Genomic DNA, 14487 nt, shown 5'->3' on the forward strand with positions numbered 1-14487 from the left:
GTTTTTCTGTCCAATCGCTCCCTTTCTCAACACTCTCTCTCTCTTCTTTTTCATCTTTCTCTCTTCTTTCTCATCTCTCTTTCTCTCTTTTCTCATCTCTCTCTCTTTCTCTGTTCTTTCTCATTTCATCTTGTTTCTTCCCTTTTTCTTCTTGAGATTTTCTGTTTTTCATTTTGCTTTCAACTACTTTTCTGTCTCCTCTTCTTCTTTTTTTGTTTGAGGACATAGTGTACATTTGCACGTGTGTGTGTGTGTGTGTGTGTGTGTGTGTGTATGTGTGTGTTGGTCGAGCAGCTGCAAAAGGCCTCAGCTCAGAGAGCTGACGAGATATGACAGCTTTGGATATCTTTCACTGGCACTGACAGCTGACAGATGGATACCACTCACACACTGAAAAGGGGGAGAGAGAGAGAGAGAGAGAGAGAGAGAGAGAGAGAGAGAGAGAGAGAGAGAGAGAGCCCCGAGGAGGATTCTCTAGCATTAGTCTCTGTTCATAGGGCCAGCGTTTGATTGAGTGCTGGCGAGAATAATAAACCCTCCTCTAGCCAATGCTGTGCCAAGACTCCTTCTTTTCTCATCGCCCCTCCCTCCCTCCCACCTCATATCTGTCCTCTCTGCATACCATCATCTTTATTGTCTTGCTAACGTTTACTTTGCTCTGCCGCGCTGTGGTGTACCATCTTGGTGAAGCCTCCTCCCTTTTTCTCAGTCCTCTCCCAGGTCTCTCCTTCACTGGATTTCATACCCATGCTTAATTACTGTAATATAATATGTGGCTTAATGCAATTTATTATCAAGATAATACAATATGCTATCGTTTAGATTAATAATGCTCTTAAAGCCATGGATTCCATTATCATGCAAAAGACATCATATGGTAACATGACTGCATTTTCACATCTGACATGTGTGACTTTGGATTTTGGCTGGGCCTGTGTCATATTTGGCTCAGATTTTTTGCGCATATACTCATCTCTCTCTCTCTCTCTCCCTCTCTCTTGGCACTCCCCCACCCCACCCCACCCCACCCCACCCCAGGCTTAAATGAGGCTGTGGTTCAGTGCTGCAAGCTCGCAGCCATCGAGCCAGAGACACATTGCCATCAAACGCTGCCATCACTGGCCTGTCACCCCCTGTCTGTCAACCGTTACTTAGCAACCACAGAACCACCATCCAATCTGCTCCTGATTTTAGCGACAATAAAGCATTACCTCCACTTTAGGCAAAGGGCACATTCACTGCCAGAAGATGCTCCGGCTCTAAATTGCCGGCTGGGGAAGTAAGATGGCGGTTTGGGAGGTTTTATTCAATGTGCTAGAGGTTAGCGATGTAACAGAGAATGCTAACAGCCAATGACAATGGAAGGTGAAAAGATGAGCTGAAGGACGATGCCAAGCGAAAGGGAAGGAGCTTAGTATGGTGCACATTCATCTTTTGTTAATTTTAATCAAGCTGTTAAAAGCCAGTCCACAGGGCTGCATTTACAGTAAGCAGGCGCGTAACAGTTAAGGAAGACAAAAGGAAATCTACACTCAACTCTGATGAAAGCAGTGAAGACGAGTGAGGACAAAAAAGACGGAAGCGCGATTTCTATTTCTTTCTCTTTTTTTTCCCAGAGTGCTCTATTTTCTCTGCTCCAGGAGGCCCAACGTGTGGAAGGATGCCAGAGAATTTGCCTCATGGGCCCCGGCAGTCTGTCGAGCTGCTCCAGATACGCGCGGAGAGGGGGCCGGCCCGAGCCGCGCTGCCCGGCAATGGGCCGGGCTTCGGGGGTGGGGGCCAGCCTATAGACGCGCGCTCATCTGCATACGCCGTCCTGTGGTGGCCTCCGCGTTCCGAGGCGCAGGAAGTGACCTCACGCAGAGGCTGAGGGGACACGCGTTGCTCAAACGCAGCACCACACACACTCGGCTGCGGCGGCAGCAGCAGAGAGCCGTCGCTGGCACAGACGTCTTCTTCACTCAGCGGCCGTCACGGAGAGTTATGATGGGAGGGGAAAACTAGGTGGGGCTTTAAAAAAAAAAAAAAAAAAAGCAGTCTCTTCCTCCGCCTCGTGGTAATCCGTCTGATTAGTGAGCGGCGCTCGAAGCGCCGATGCGCCTCCATTAATCAGAACGCGCTAAGATCTCGTTAGCGACCGAGCTAGCGTTCTGCGTTGCCCATGGTGGTGCAAGGAGGCAAAGCTGGGACAGGAAGTGGTGCAGACAGGGACAGGGCGATGCCTCCACCGGAGAGGGCATGGCGGGGCCGTGCTGCCGTTGCTAAGCGATCGGAGTGTTGTGACAGGTGGGGTCCTCGTGGGGTGGCAGCCGTGTTTGATAACTTCAGTCATGTCCCTCACCCTCAGGGCTACAAAACCGTTTTAGATCTCAATCTCTCTCCGTGCGCTGGGTTAATACACTGCCTGCTCCAGATTACGAAGACGTCCAGAGGCAGGGGACGAAAAGCAGCGTAGCAAATTAGTGACTGACATCTGACAGTGACCTCAGTGGTGTCTGGCTTTTGATGGTACATGATATGGGAATATTTTTTTAAGACTCCTCTCTGTCTCTCTCAATTTGCACTCCCTGTATCTCTTACTTGGTCTATGTCATGCTTTCTTTGTCTAGTCATTCATTCTGCACTTACTCACCTTACCTGTCATTTGTAACTCCAGGGAAAGTTGCCTCACACTGCCGGAGACAAAACATTGCATTGCACGCACGCACGCACGCACACACACACACACGCACGTCTAAAATTTCATTTGTTCATTCCTGAGAGAGATCATCCTTCTGTGTTAAACACATCTCGGAGTCACATGATAGCTTTTTTTCTTTCTGCACCCTGATGACTTGTAGATTAATTAACATAAATTAACACGTCAAGCATGCATATTTACACTACCAATTATACAGTTAATATTCTTCTGGGGAAAAAATGCAGTCCATTGGGAATGAACAATGAACTTGTTGATTATACAATTATCTTGGAGCATTAGGTCAGTAACATTATATGAACTGTACATGTTAGGAAAGACAAAGAGACAGGTCTATTGAATTGTGCATCCGCATTTCCAACACAGACTTCTGGAAAGCTTTGAAACTTTGATTTTGTTCAGTGAATTTGCTGCAGACACATCTCTTATAACGGAGACCAGGAGCTTGGATGTGTGTGTGTGTGTATTATGGAAGGATGAGGTTGAGCAATTAGCTGTCCAGGTGAGAATATTCTGTTCTCTGGTATTACATTGGTTTCAGATAGCTGCGTTTAATCATGACTGGGGATCCATTTGATATCAAAGCCATACCCTCAGGCCTCTTGGAGTACGTCAAGCCAACAATGTTTGCTTTTTATCGTCGCCCCATTTCCCGCCACCTGAAATGGCTTCTTTCATGTGTGAAGGGAGCGGGTGTACCGTATCCCGGGAGACCAGCCATTGTGACATCACTGTCTCCAGGTATTGGCAGCTGATGTGCCATGCATGTGCACCTGCCAATCAAAGTGAGCAGCAGAGTGCAGACAGGCTGCATTAGCGCGAGACTTCATCCTCGTGTAAGAGAGTGGGGGTGAGAGAGAAGAAGGCCGAGAGAGAGAGAGAGAGAGAGAGAGAGAGAGTGCTCACTGATACACCTGTGCACTGGGTGTCTTTGGTGTAATTTTTGACTTGGCTCCGAAAACAGCCGGGATGGCAGGGAAGAAAAGCAGTGAGACAGATGAGGAGAGCAGCACTCCTTCTCCCTTCTGATGTCCCTCCTGCAGCCTTGAGTGAGTTTCTCAGAAGCATGCCAGCCTTTAAGGCCATCTCAACTTCTGGAAAAGAAGCAAGCTAACAAACAAACAAGCAAAACATGCAGACGATAGTTACTTCATTCCGTCTTGCTAGGAATTCTCATCCTGCTAAAAATACACCCGTTTACATTGCAAATGAATTTGAGAGAAATACAGGGCACATTTATGGAACACAAAGTATAAATACATTTAGTTGTAGCATGAAAGGGCATATCCTTCCTGATCTTGCTCCTTGTTCTCCGCCATAACTTTCCAATCTCGCCACCTCCCCGTCTCTTCGCTGTTCTGCAGAACTGCTTCTCTCCGCTCCCAGGTCTCCGGCGCTGGTGGTAGGTGAGTCTTCAGGTGGCCTCTCCTAGTGACCTTCTAGTGGTGTAGAAGTCTGCTCTGAGTTTTCATAGTTTCCACCTCCTTGTGCAAATTTTACATGCACCCATCAAGCCACAATCATTTGTCTGGGTACACAGTCAGGACTTGCAAATTGCAACATACAGATGCCATAGCCGTTACATCTATTACATGCTGTGCTATGATCCCCACCCCATAGACTCTGATGCATAATGCAGACTTTAAGGGCAGGGTGATCACATGACCAACGTCACTGCTACTATCCCAAAAGCCCCATCACCGATACACAATACTACGGTTCCAAACGCAGTTAGAACTGCCTGAAGAAATAGTCAGTGAAACCAGCATGGTTCAGTTAAAACCCGCATCGGAAATCCCCTGTTTCTACACCATGTACCTAGGAGACAACTTTAATACTGTAGGCGTTAACTTAACGCTGGTGATTTTTTTTTCTCCCCGCATGACTGCGGTAGATCACGGTTTAGTCACACAGCGATTCATATAGGGTTCGACTCGTTACATAGGAAACACCAAAAATAACGCTCTGTGCCTTTTTTTCGTCTTTTTTTTTGCATTGTCAGCGCACTGCAACAGGGAATACTTTATTTGCTTGCTTGTCAGAATAGGGGCGCATGGCCTACCATGCTGTCAACTCTGTCTCTAAATTACCTAAAGAGACACGCAGGCATTCCGACGCAGATGTCAGCTCCCCGTAGTGTCTCATGCCCGCACCTTGGCTGACGGGTCGGGGACGCGTCCCGCTCCGGGACTCGGGGAGGTGAGCCCACCCAAGGGCACGGAGGGGGCACAGGGGCTGCGTGGGAGCTGTCTCTGGTGGGGCGGCTGGTGGTTGGTGTGGGAGGGGGGCTCATTACGCAGGGGTGCACGCACTGTCACTCATCCGCCTGAGCTGCTCCGCGCTCAGCTGTTGCGTGTTGCTTCTGTTCGTTGTCGACCGCCGAGCCTCGTTACTTGACCCGAGCGATGTGCAGTGCGGGAGGCGTGCACGGCGGGGCCGTTTCCGGACGTCTGCGGGCCCCATATTCCTCGTTTTGTGGGGGGGGGGGCGTCGGCCGGATCGCCGAGGGGGTTGAAGCTGGTCCCTTTGGGGCAGGCACTTTGCCTTAGTCTCAGAAACTCAGCAAGCTGTGAAGCATGTTGAAAGAAGCCCATGTTTCTGAGTGTGCTGCTGGTTTGGTCATTAGCTTTCAAAAGGTGGTGCACTGGCACTGGGGCTGAACATCAGCTGCATATTGGTACACACTGTCACAGTGTTTAATGTGTTCTTCTGTTTGTGCTTCATCTCCACAGAAATCTCACATTCCCTCAGTGTGTAACTGTACATCATAATAATAATGGATGTCGCCTCTGTGTTTGGCCTCTACGTAGATACATTTGAATGTATTCAGCACACATCGTCATGCAGAATGCAGAATGTAGTTTGTAGTTTGATGCCCAAAATACACCAATTTTGATAAAATTATGAAATTTTACCACCAGGTTTTCTTGTACACCACTACAAATAAACCAAATATGCCACTAATTGCCTCAACACAGCTGGAGAGTTGACACCTCTCTGATTTACAACTGAAGTGAATTAGCTGCCCAATGCTACATATACAGTGTCTGGTTGGTCCAGACGTGAAGAATTCTGTTCAGTTTGGGAACCAGTTAAAGCTGAATATCTAAACATCACTGAAGATTGAAGAGACTGAAATTCTTTTGGCTCATAAACAAAAATGTTCATTACTTCTTCTGCATGTCTTCTACATTAATCTACTTTACCTACATTTAGTGTGTGTGTGTGTGTGTGTGTGTGTGTGTGTGTGTGTGTGTGTGTGTGTTTGTGTGTGTGCAAAGCTGTGTGTACAAAGCTTTATTTGTAAATTTCAGGCTTGAGAGTTGAGAGAAAAAATGCTTGAGATTTGGGCATTCAAAATCTGAACTGAATAAAACACACACTCTCTCTCTCTCTCTTTCTATCTATCTCTTTCTCTCTCTGTCCCTCTCTCTGAATGTTATAACCAAATAACTAAGACAAATCAAACCGTGAGCCTGGTTTGAAAGGTGTGCCTCAAATATACAAAAAGTGCTTTGCTCAGCGCTGCAGCCGCGCCGCGACCTGTCACCGCCGGACGTCTTTAGCTGACATTAACACGGTACAACCGAGGAGGGGGAATGTCAAATGTGAGGAAAAATTCTGACAAAGTGCAAGTGCGTCTCTAGCGCTGGTTAGCCTCCACCCCCCTGCCCCTCTACCCCGCCTCTCCGCTGCTCTCCCACTCCTGTTTCTCTCTCTGTCTCCTCCCCCTCAGCCAGGGGAGGGCGGAGTGGGGGCTGGGGGTTGGGATGATGGGAGCGTGGACCACACGTATTGCCCGTTGCCTCGCCTCCGTCTCCTGCCATTCCAGGCCATCTGCTCGGGCCGGCGCGACCCAGCAGTGCACGCTGACAGGCCACCGCAGACGTCGCATCACCCGCGCCCGTCCGTCAAGGGCCGGAAAAATCACACACACACACACAAGCCTGTGAGGTACATACAGTTTAAAAGATACACACAGGTTCGCACACGTGCTAGCTCACACACACACAAAACCGCATTCTTTCTCCCTCTCTCTCTCACACTCTCTCTCTCTCACTCACACACACACACACACACACACACACACACACATACACACACACAGTGGCAGAGAGAGGAAGAAATCTGCCATGAAACTTAATCACCAAGGGTCATGTCGGGGAGTGAGGAACAGATTAAATTAGCATAGTATTAGATATGGAAAATGATTTCTGTCAAAACCATCCTTACCACAATTATAATATGTTAATTACGTATTTCATTAAGGGGGCTGATTATGGCACAGAGAAGAAATCATGCGGACAGAGGCACCTGAAAGAAAGCAATGAAGCAGCTTTATCTCTCTCTCTCTTTCTCTCTGTTTCTCTTTCTCTCTCTCTCTCTCGCTCGCTCTCCTTCCCTCCCACACTCTTGCAATAAGTCTCTTCCAATCCTGTCTCTGCCCCTCCTCCACCTTTTAACCTGTCGGCACTTTTTCATTTTATCCACTGATTGTCATTCATTTATTCATTAATTGTTTTAACAGCCTGAAAGGCGACAGCACGAGGGAATGTGGTTGAGTAGAAAAGAAAATGTCTGGTCTTGGATGATGTGCACATGACGCTTTCCTACCCCCTCGCATTTCACTGCACACACACACACACACACACACACACACAGATGCACACATGCAGGTTCCATCTCTGAACTGGACCGGGTGCATGGCGAGCACTGTCATTTCCGGAACTAACACACATGCACTGCTCTCCTGAGCTGGCTCCCTCTCCTCTTTCCAAATGGCAGATCAAAGGGGTGGATTTGCGCGGCGAGTGCCCGGGTAGGAGAGATGGCGGCAGGCTGGCTTGCCTTGAGCTGTCCAAGCCTCTTCCGTGGAGACACGAGGACTTACGGCATTGTTCTGAGGATCAACCTTGTTTCACCGGCCGCGAGATTATGGCAATGTCCTATGGACCCAGAGTAAACAGAGAGGACTAGAACTCAATGAGAGAGAGAGAGAGAGAGAGAGAGAGAGAGAGAGAGAGAGAGAGAGAGAGAGAGAGAGAGAGAGAGAGAGAAAATACAACCTTGTCTACCCACAGGCCCTGGGCACAGTGGGCTGGTGGAAGAAAACAACCAGAGCAAGCTGAGATCCAAATAATGTGTCAGGGAGCAAATACTGATATAAACTGTTTGGGACTATTTCTGAAGGCATCCCATAATGGAGATACTTTGTATAAAATCTGCTGCTACTCCACCCCATACCCCCCCATATACTAAACTACCACGGAGATGTTTGAAGTATATTTACAAATAACAGCCGTGCATATCGGGCTAGTTTAGAAGTACGTGTCGCGAATACCAATAACACGCGCAGACATCCGCGCGCAGAGCGGTACCACCGAGCCCACGAGATCTGAGGGACTCGCAGGACTTTGATGTGCTCGAGCTGCTAGGCTGCGATGAATGGATCGCAGTTTAGACATTTCAAAGACCTTCACTTCACAAGTCGTTCACGGCAAATATTTGGAGGAGGGTAGCGCGATCGGGTCGCAAGGATGGAACCGCGCCGGCAGCCTGTGAATTAGCTCCGAGTATTCGGCTACCTAATTCGGACTGTAAGCTATGGAATTTGTTTATTACTTGTTATCTAATTGTGGAAGGAAAGCAATTTTAAACTGGCGCTCTGGGTCTGAGATCTGCAGCCGACGCGAGAAAGGGAGCTGGTCCATTTTTGATTGTAAGATTAAGTGCTAAGTCTTCGTGCTATGCGACATAAGTATGTAGCACCGTCTCACAGATCCACCGACACTACTTTGCAGTGCAGTCATGTCCCTTGTACTGTCCAGGCCAAACACGGATGGGATCTACGCTAAACCGCCGATGTTTGGCAGTGTTTCAAAGTGAAAACTGTGTAGGATTTCTGATGAAATTCAGCTGGATTTTCAAAATGTCAGCATACATCGTGTTTAAGTCTTCACAAGGTTTTATCATTGTCAGTTGGTTGATATTTGTTTGGGAAACCAATCTCAGCCTTATTTAAACCAACTTTCAAGCTAATATCTGATTTGAATATGTTGTATGTGGTTTGTTTTCAAAATGTTTTGCCCATTGACTTTCACAATCACAGACGGAGGTCAGATGTAATATAGGGGACTGAATTGAATCTACAAGGGTGTGGTTGTCAGATTCAAATTATATCCTACGCAGCTAGGGGTGTGTGTGTGTGTGTGTGTGCGTGTGCGTGTGTATGTGTGTGTGTTACAATTTAAAATGCTAACCCTTAGAACTTCTTGTGTTACCTTGTGAAGTTTATTCTGTGGTCCGGAAACAAGCCTTCGGGGTGTTCTAAAGAGTCATTTTCACTGTCTGGTAGCCACAAGACAATTAACATTTTGTTTTGTATCACAACGGTCTACTTTCCGTTCCAGATAAGCACTGCCCACCTGGCCGTGTCATGAGCGGCGTCACCGCGACGGGTCACTCCGTCCGCCGGCGCGGAGGGAGGACGCAGCGCCCCCCGCACGTCTAATGACGCACCGTCGTCTACGCGCCTCCAACGGTTCGCTTCACAGCGCGACCCAAAATACGTCGCGTACCTAACACTGACAAATTAGTTTAGCAGCCTGGAGAGTGATTGAGGGAGGGAGAGAGAGAGAGAGAGAGTGAGAGAGATTATCAGAGGCAGGTAGGGTGTAAAATGATCAAAGGTCTGTCCTAAATGTCTGCGACGGCATCTTCTTATTCTGGCCTACAAGGAGTATAGTTTAGAATGGGCCAAGAACAGGTTTTGTGAGGCAGCTGTGTTGAGTTTTTTGAGGCTATTCTTTGCAAAAAGGTTCTTAAACGTGTGGCTAAATTTCAGCAGTCAGCCCTATGTTATTGGCCGAAATTCATACTTGCCTACAAACCTGGAAGGTTTCCACAGCGCCATGGTCTGTGGACATTGGACACCTCCTAATTTTTATTTTTGCTGTGTACTCAAGTATTTTGGTTCTTAATGATAAAACAGATTAGACAATCTGTGAGGCTAATAGTACAGTGTGTAACCTTTTAACCTTGTAGCCTATTTCTGGACATGTTTTATTAGTTCTGGAACAATTGCACTTTTTAGGTTAATTTAAGTAAGAACAACTACTAAGAAAAAATATCTTCTTAAAGGTTAATTTTGTTAATTGAGTTGTAGCATGTAGCTAAAGTAATATAAAAGTTAAATGAGTTATAAGTGTTATTAAAGTGTTTGGTTCTAATATACTACCATATTCTACATACTATTGTATTATTTCTAGAACATGGGTATAATCTATGTTATGTTTTTGGTTGCATAGTATAACATTCTAAATTATATAGGTTCTACAACTACAGTAACGTTTAGATTTTTTATTGAGTTGGCTTTTTGATTTTCCTTTTCAGAAAGCCAAATTCATGCTCTATATGATATAAAACGGAAGAATAACTTGTGTTCTTTTTTGACCTTACTGGCCTCACTCACCATCCCAATACAAATCCCAATGTTTCCCATCACCTAACGTGTCCAGAAATAACAACCAGTCACTTGGCTATATTTTATATCCGGCAGTCCTGTTTTTTCTTCTTCTGTTTTTTAATGCTGATGACAGCTTTACACCAAAGTAGTCTTATTACACTTCTGTTACTCATTCTTTTCTTTCAGCATTCAACCCCTTTGCTTTTTCTTTCACATACAACTGCCAGCTCTTCATCCTTGTGCCTGCCCGACTTCTGATAGCAAAGGTTAAGCATAAAGAGGTTTGCTGGTTGGGGGCATGCAAGAAACAGCTGGTTTTATGTTACCATAATTTGCTTAAATCCCAATACACAAATCTGCTGACATCCTGTAATTGCAAAGCACATGCGATTTGAAATGTCTAAGGAACGAAAGGGAACAGTCTTCACTTTAACGTCTTGAACTGTGTCTAGAGTAGTGAGTTTTATTCCACTGTCCTAATACCTTACTGTTGTTAGACCAGACCTGACTAGACTAACTTCAAATGACACATTTTGCAAATCGCCTGTAATAAAACTGAGTCTGGACCGGTTGGCTTGGCTAATTCTGCTGCTGTGATGCTCTTTGCAGGAGGAGGTTAATCGAAGTTGCGATGCAGAGATGATTGTTTTCAACAGAGCAGGACAAAGGGGCTTCGCTTGAACACACAACATGCAGAAATCTAAAAAAAAACACTAGATAGAAAGAAAGGGCAGACTGCACTGCCATGTCTCCCCGTGTGTCTGTGTGTGTGGGTGTGCGTGTGTGTGCTTGCAAACGTATGTGCATATAATGACCATTCCTCATGAAGATGATTCACAAGGCCAGAAAGCAGACATTCTCGCGGGTGTGAACCCGCACAGCCTTGATGTGAACAGCAAAGGTGCACACTGTGTGCAGACTGTGCAGAGGCTCTTTCTGAATGGTTGCTATGAGGAACGGTGTATGTGTGTCTGTTGCTGGAGATTTGCTGTACTGCCACCCACTCAAATTATGGTAAGTGAACATATTTGCCTGGGTAATGTGTCTGTGGGTTGGTAAGCTTCATTTTGATTTCAAGAAGTTTTCAATTTGCGCAGTGCCATCACAGTGCACAAATACTTAGCAATAAGCATCAAATGAGCCATTCATAAAACCTTCTGACCTTTGTATTGGATCGTGATCCAACTTGAAAGAAGAAGGTCCATAATCTTGTATCACATGCCAGTAAGAGCTGTTTGTATGAAAGGTTTAAACCAGAAGGGGATCTCATTTCGTTCCCAGCACCTTTTGCTTCTCACACACCCTTTCAGTCTTTTTCGCCTTTCAGCCAAGTGTGTGGGAGTTAGCACAGTGGTGGGCCAATCTCGGACAGTCATCTGTGTGTACGCGTACGTGCGTGTGTGTGTGTGTGTGCGTGTGTACATGCGAGCGGTTCAGGTGTGGCTCATGCTTGGCTCCATTGCGACCAGTGTGTGTGTGTGTGTGTGTGTGGCCACCCCCCACACACAAACTGCTGGCACACACCTAAAGGCTTCAGCAGTGCGGGCGTATGTGAGTGAAATCAAGCCAAAGACAGAGAGCCATATGCACGTTTCATCTCTTTTCAAATGATTTCTCCTAAAATCTACATTTTATAGGACAAACCGCTTTAAGTTACATTGTTCAAGGGCCACATATCAAAAATGTCCAAATGTATGTGGAATAGTGGCGGACAAGTATAGACACAGAATTATGATGGAATTTTAAACAGCTTTTAGTACCAATCCAGTTTTCTGTGTTTCAGCTACACTATATTCTAAAGATGGCTACACGTAGATATCTGAAACACATAGATGGCTGAATAATTAACATGAATGTACTGAATCAGATGTGGTTATTGGATAACATAGTCATGAGCCATTGTCTTTACTAGTTCATAGAATTAGGTCAGGGAACTGAATGCTATCCACATAGCAAGCAGACATTTTCTCTAACTTCTAGCTGGCTTGCAGAGTCATCAGAATATTAAGATAGCTGGTTAGCAGACTGTCAACCTCAATTCCAAGTGAACGCTATTACGTGGCAGAGAAGATACAATTCATAAAATTAGTCGCAAGAAGTGTAGAAAAAACTTCATAAAACAGCCTAAATGGAATCTTGCTGCATTTTGGGGCATGAATATGTCCCCATATACATGCATGTATATGATTGTATGTATGTATGTATGGATGGATGGATGGATGGACAGATAGCTAGCTAGATTGATTGATTGATTGGTTGATTGATATACATTGAAATACTAAAATATTCTCAGTAAGAAAACTTTATTTTCTTGGTACATGTTTTTCTTGTGCCTATGTCTAAGCTTATTCACCAGAAATGACTGTGATAAACTGAGATATATGTTATGTGGTGCAATAAATGCTTATCAAATAATTCGCGCGCGTGTGTGTGTGTGTGTGTGTGTGTGTGCGCAAGAGAGAACGAGAGAGAAAACAATAATCAATGAAACATAGCAGGACATAACACAAAATGGAATCATTTTAAGCTGTCATTTGTTTGAAATAAGCCAGCTGTTGGGTCAAAGATCTAAGCAGCCATGCTGTGTTAACCTTTAACGCTCCTCGTGATGCTGACGCAGGCGTCCCCAATCTGGGCACAGTTAACCCCAAAGAATTACACTGACCTTAACTACCATAGAGAATGTTCAAAGCTGCACTCACTCTACAATGTCACAATCATCATTTATGTTTACACACTTTGAGAAAATTGATTTTTATATAGAATTTTCACACCTGGCTATGATGTTTTAACCTATCTGAATGTAAATTGCAAACTTCTTCTGTGATGTCCTGTTGCCTAGCAGTAAGCAGAGATTTATGATGTGATGTTGCCTTATCAGTAATACCGCTAACGTTAATTAGAGAGAAGACAACGTAGGTAGCCATTATGGCCCCCTGCATGCACAACATGGCAAGATTCAGCACGGTACTACTAAATTCACCCAATGTCTGGGTGGCAGATAAATAATACGGGCTAGTTTTAGACTGAGTATCCCGTGGGTGTGTGAGAGAGGGAGAAAGAGAGAGAGTGTGCATATGTGTGTGCAGGCATGTGTGTGTATGTATTTATGTGTGTGCAGATTATGCGTGCGTACTGTCTGGCCTACTTGACCGCTGTCCAAAAGTGAAAGTAACCAAAGTGGCTGTGAGGCATGGCACTACCAAAGGCAGGAGTGGGGCTGTCCGCGTCATGGTGATGCCCTGCGGCCTAGCTTTCAGGGGACCCGGCTGGGGTGGTACAGACACTACCTGCCATTGCCTCTGACGGATCAGCAGGGTGCCTCTTCTGCCCGTGTCAGGAGGACTGTGAAAGGAAAGACCAGGACGTAGGCCCCCAGGTGGAGGTCTGCTGGCAGGTGGGTCAGTCCATAACCGGCAGAGGCGGTGGAGATGCTGCAGGGGCTTTGGAGAGGAGTTGGGGTGAGGGGTCACAACGATCTATTACAGGGTGGACTGACCTTCGTGGGCATCAGCGCATGAGCAACTGCACTGCAACCTGTGTGTGCATTTGCCTGCTAGAGTTTGTGTGTGTGTGTGTGTGTGTGTGTGTGTGGGGGGGGGGTTATATAATAAGCCTTTGTGTGTGTGTGTGTGTGTGTGTGTGTGTGTGTGTGTGTGTGTGTGTGTGTGTGTGTGTGTGTAAAAGTGAAAATGTGACCTTTTAGTCACCCAAGTGTCCTCAGTTCAACCTAACTGCCGTGTGTGTATGTATATGAGTGTGTGTGTGTGTGTGTGTGTGTGTGTGTGTGTAAGGGGATTATATAATGAGCCTTTATGTGAATGTGCTTTGCGCACAACTTTTTGTCTGTGTGTTTGCAAAAAAACAAACACAAAAGCCTTACTGCCTCAAATTTGGTTATCCTTAGTTCAACCATAAAATATTACATGCTGTATAACATACGGTAATTGCTGAGACAAACTTTGTGTGGGTTTCCTAACTCAGGTTTCAGTTCTTGCGGTGATATACTATACACTATGGCATCAAAGGGATGCCTCAACTAATACGAAGAAAGTAAGGGAACGTCAAAATGAAAAAAGCTCCAAAGTCACCCCACTTTTCTAATGTGAATCTCTACGAGGTCCCTCCTCTGGGGCTAGAAGAAGCCCCCCCTGTGCAAGGCAGACCGTTGCTTTAGCACAGGCCTCTCTAGACTCACCCCCCCCCCCCAACCCCCCCCACGCACGCACACGCTCCATGTCCCTATGACAAACTGGAGAGCCTTTTGACAGCTGCAATTAAGCATGTTAATTAGCAGCGGAGCACAAAGAATAATATTTACCGT

The 14487-nt window shown here is 46.0% G+C and overlaps 1 long non-coding RNA gene across 1 annotated transcript; it reads left to right on the plus strand.

The window, feature by feature from the left end:
- The first annotated feature begins 8074 nt into the window (after positions 1-8074).
- On the plus strand, positions 8075-10729 carry LOC118241134 (uncharacterized). The gene is made up of 2 exons (XR_004775859.2): positions 8075-8295; positions 9109-10729. It is a non-coding gene; the product is annotated as an uncharacterized LOC118241134 (long non-coding RNA).
- The last annotated feature ends 3758 nt before the right edge of the window (positions 10730-14487 follow it).

Source organism: Electrophorus electricus, chromosome 6 (genome assembly GCF_041902795.1).
Source record: "Electrophorus electricus isolate QZ-2024a chromosome 6, ASM4190279v1, whole genome shotgun sequence".
Lineage (NCBI taxonomy): Eukaryota > Metazoa > Chordata > Actinopteri > Gymnotiformes > Gymnotidae > Electrophorus > Electrophorus electricus.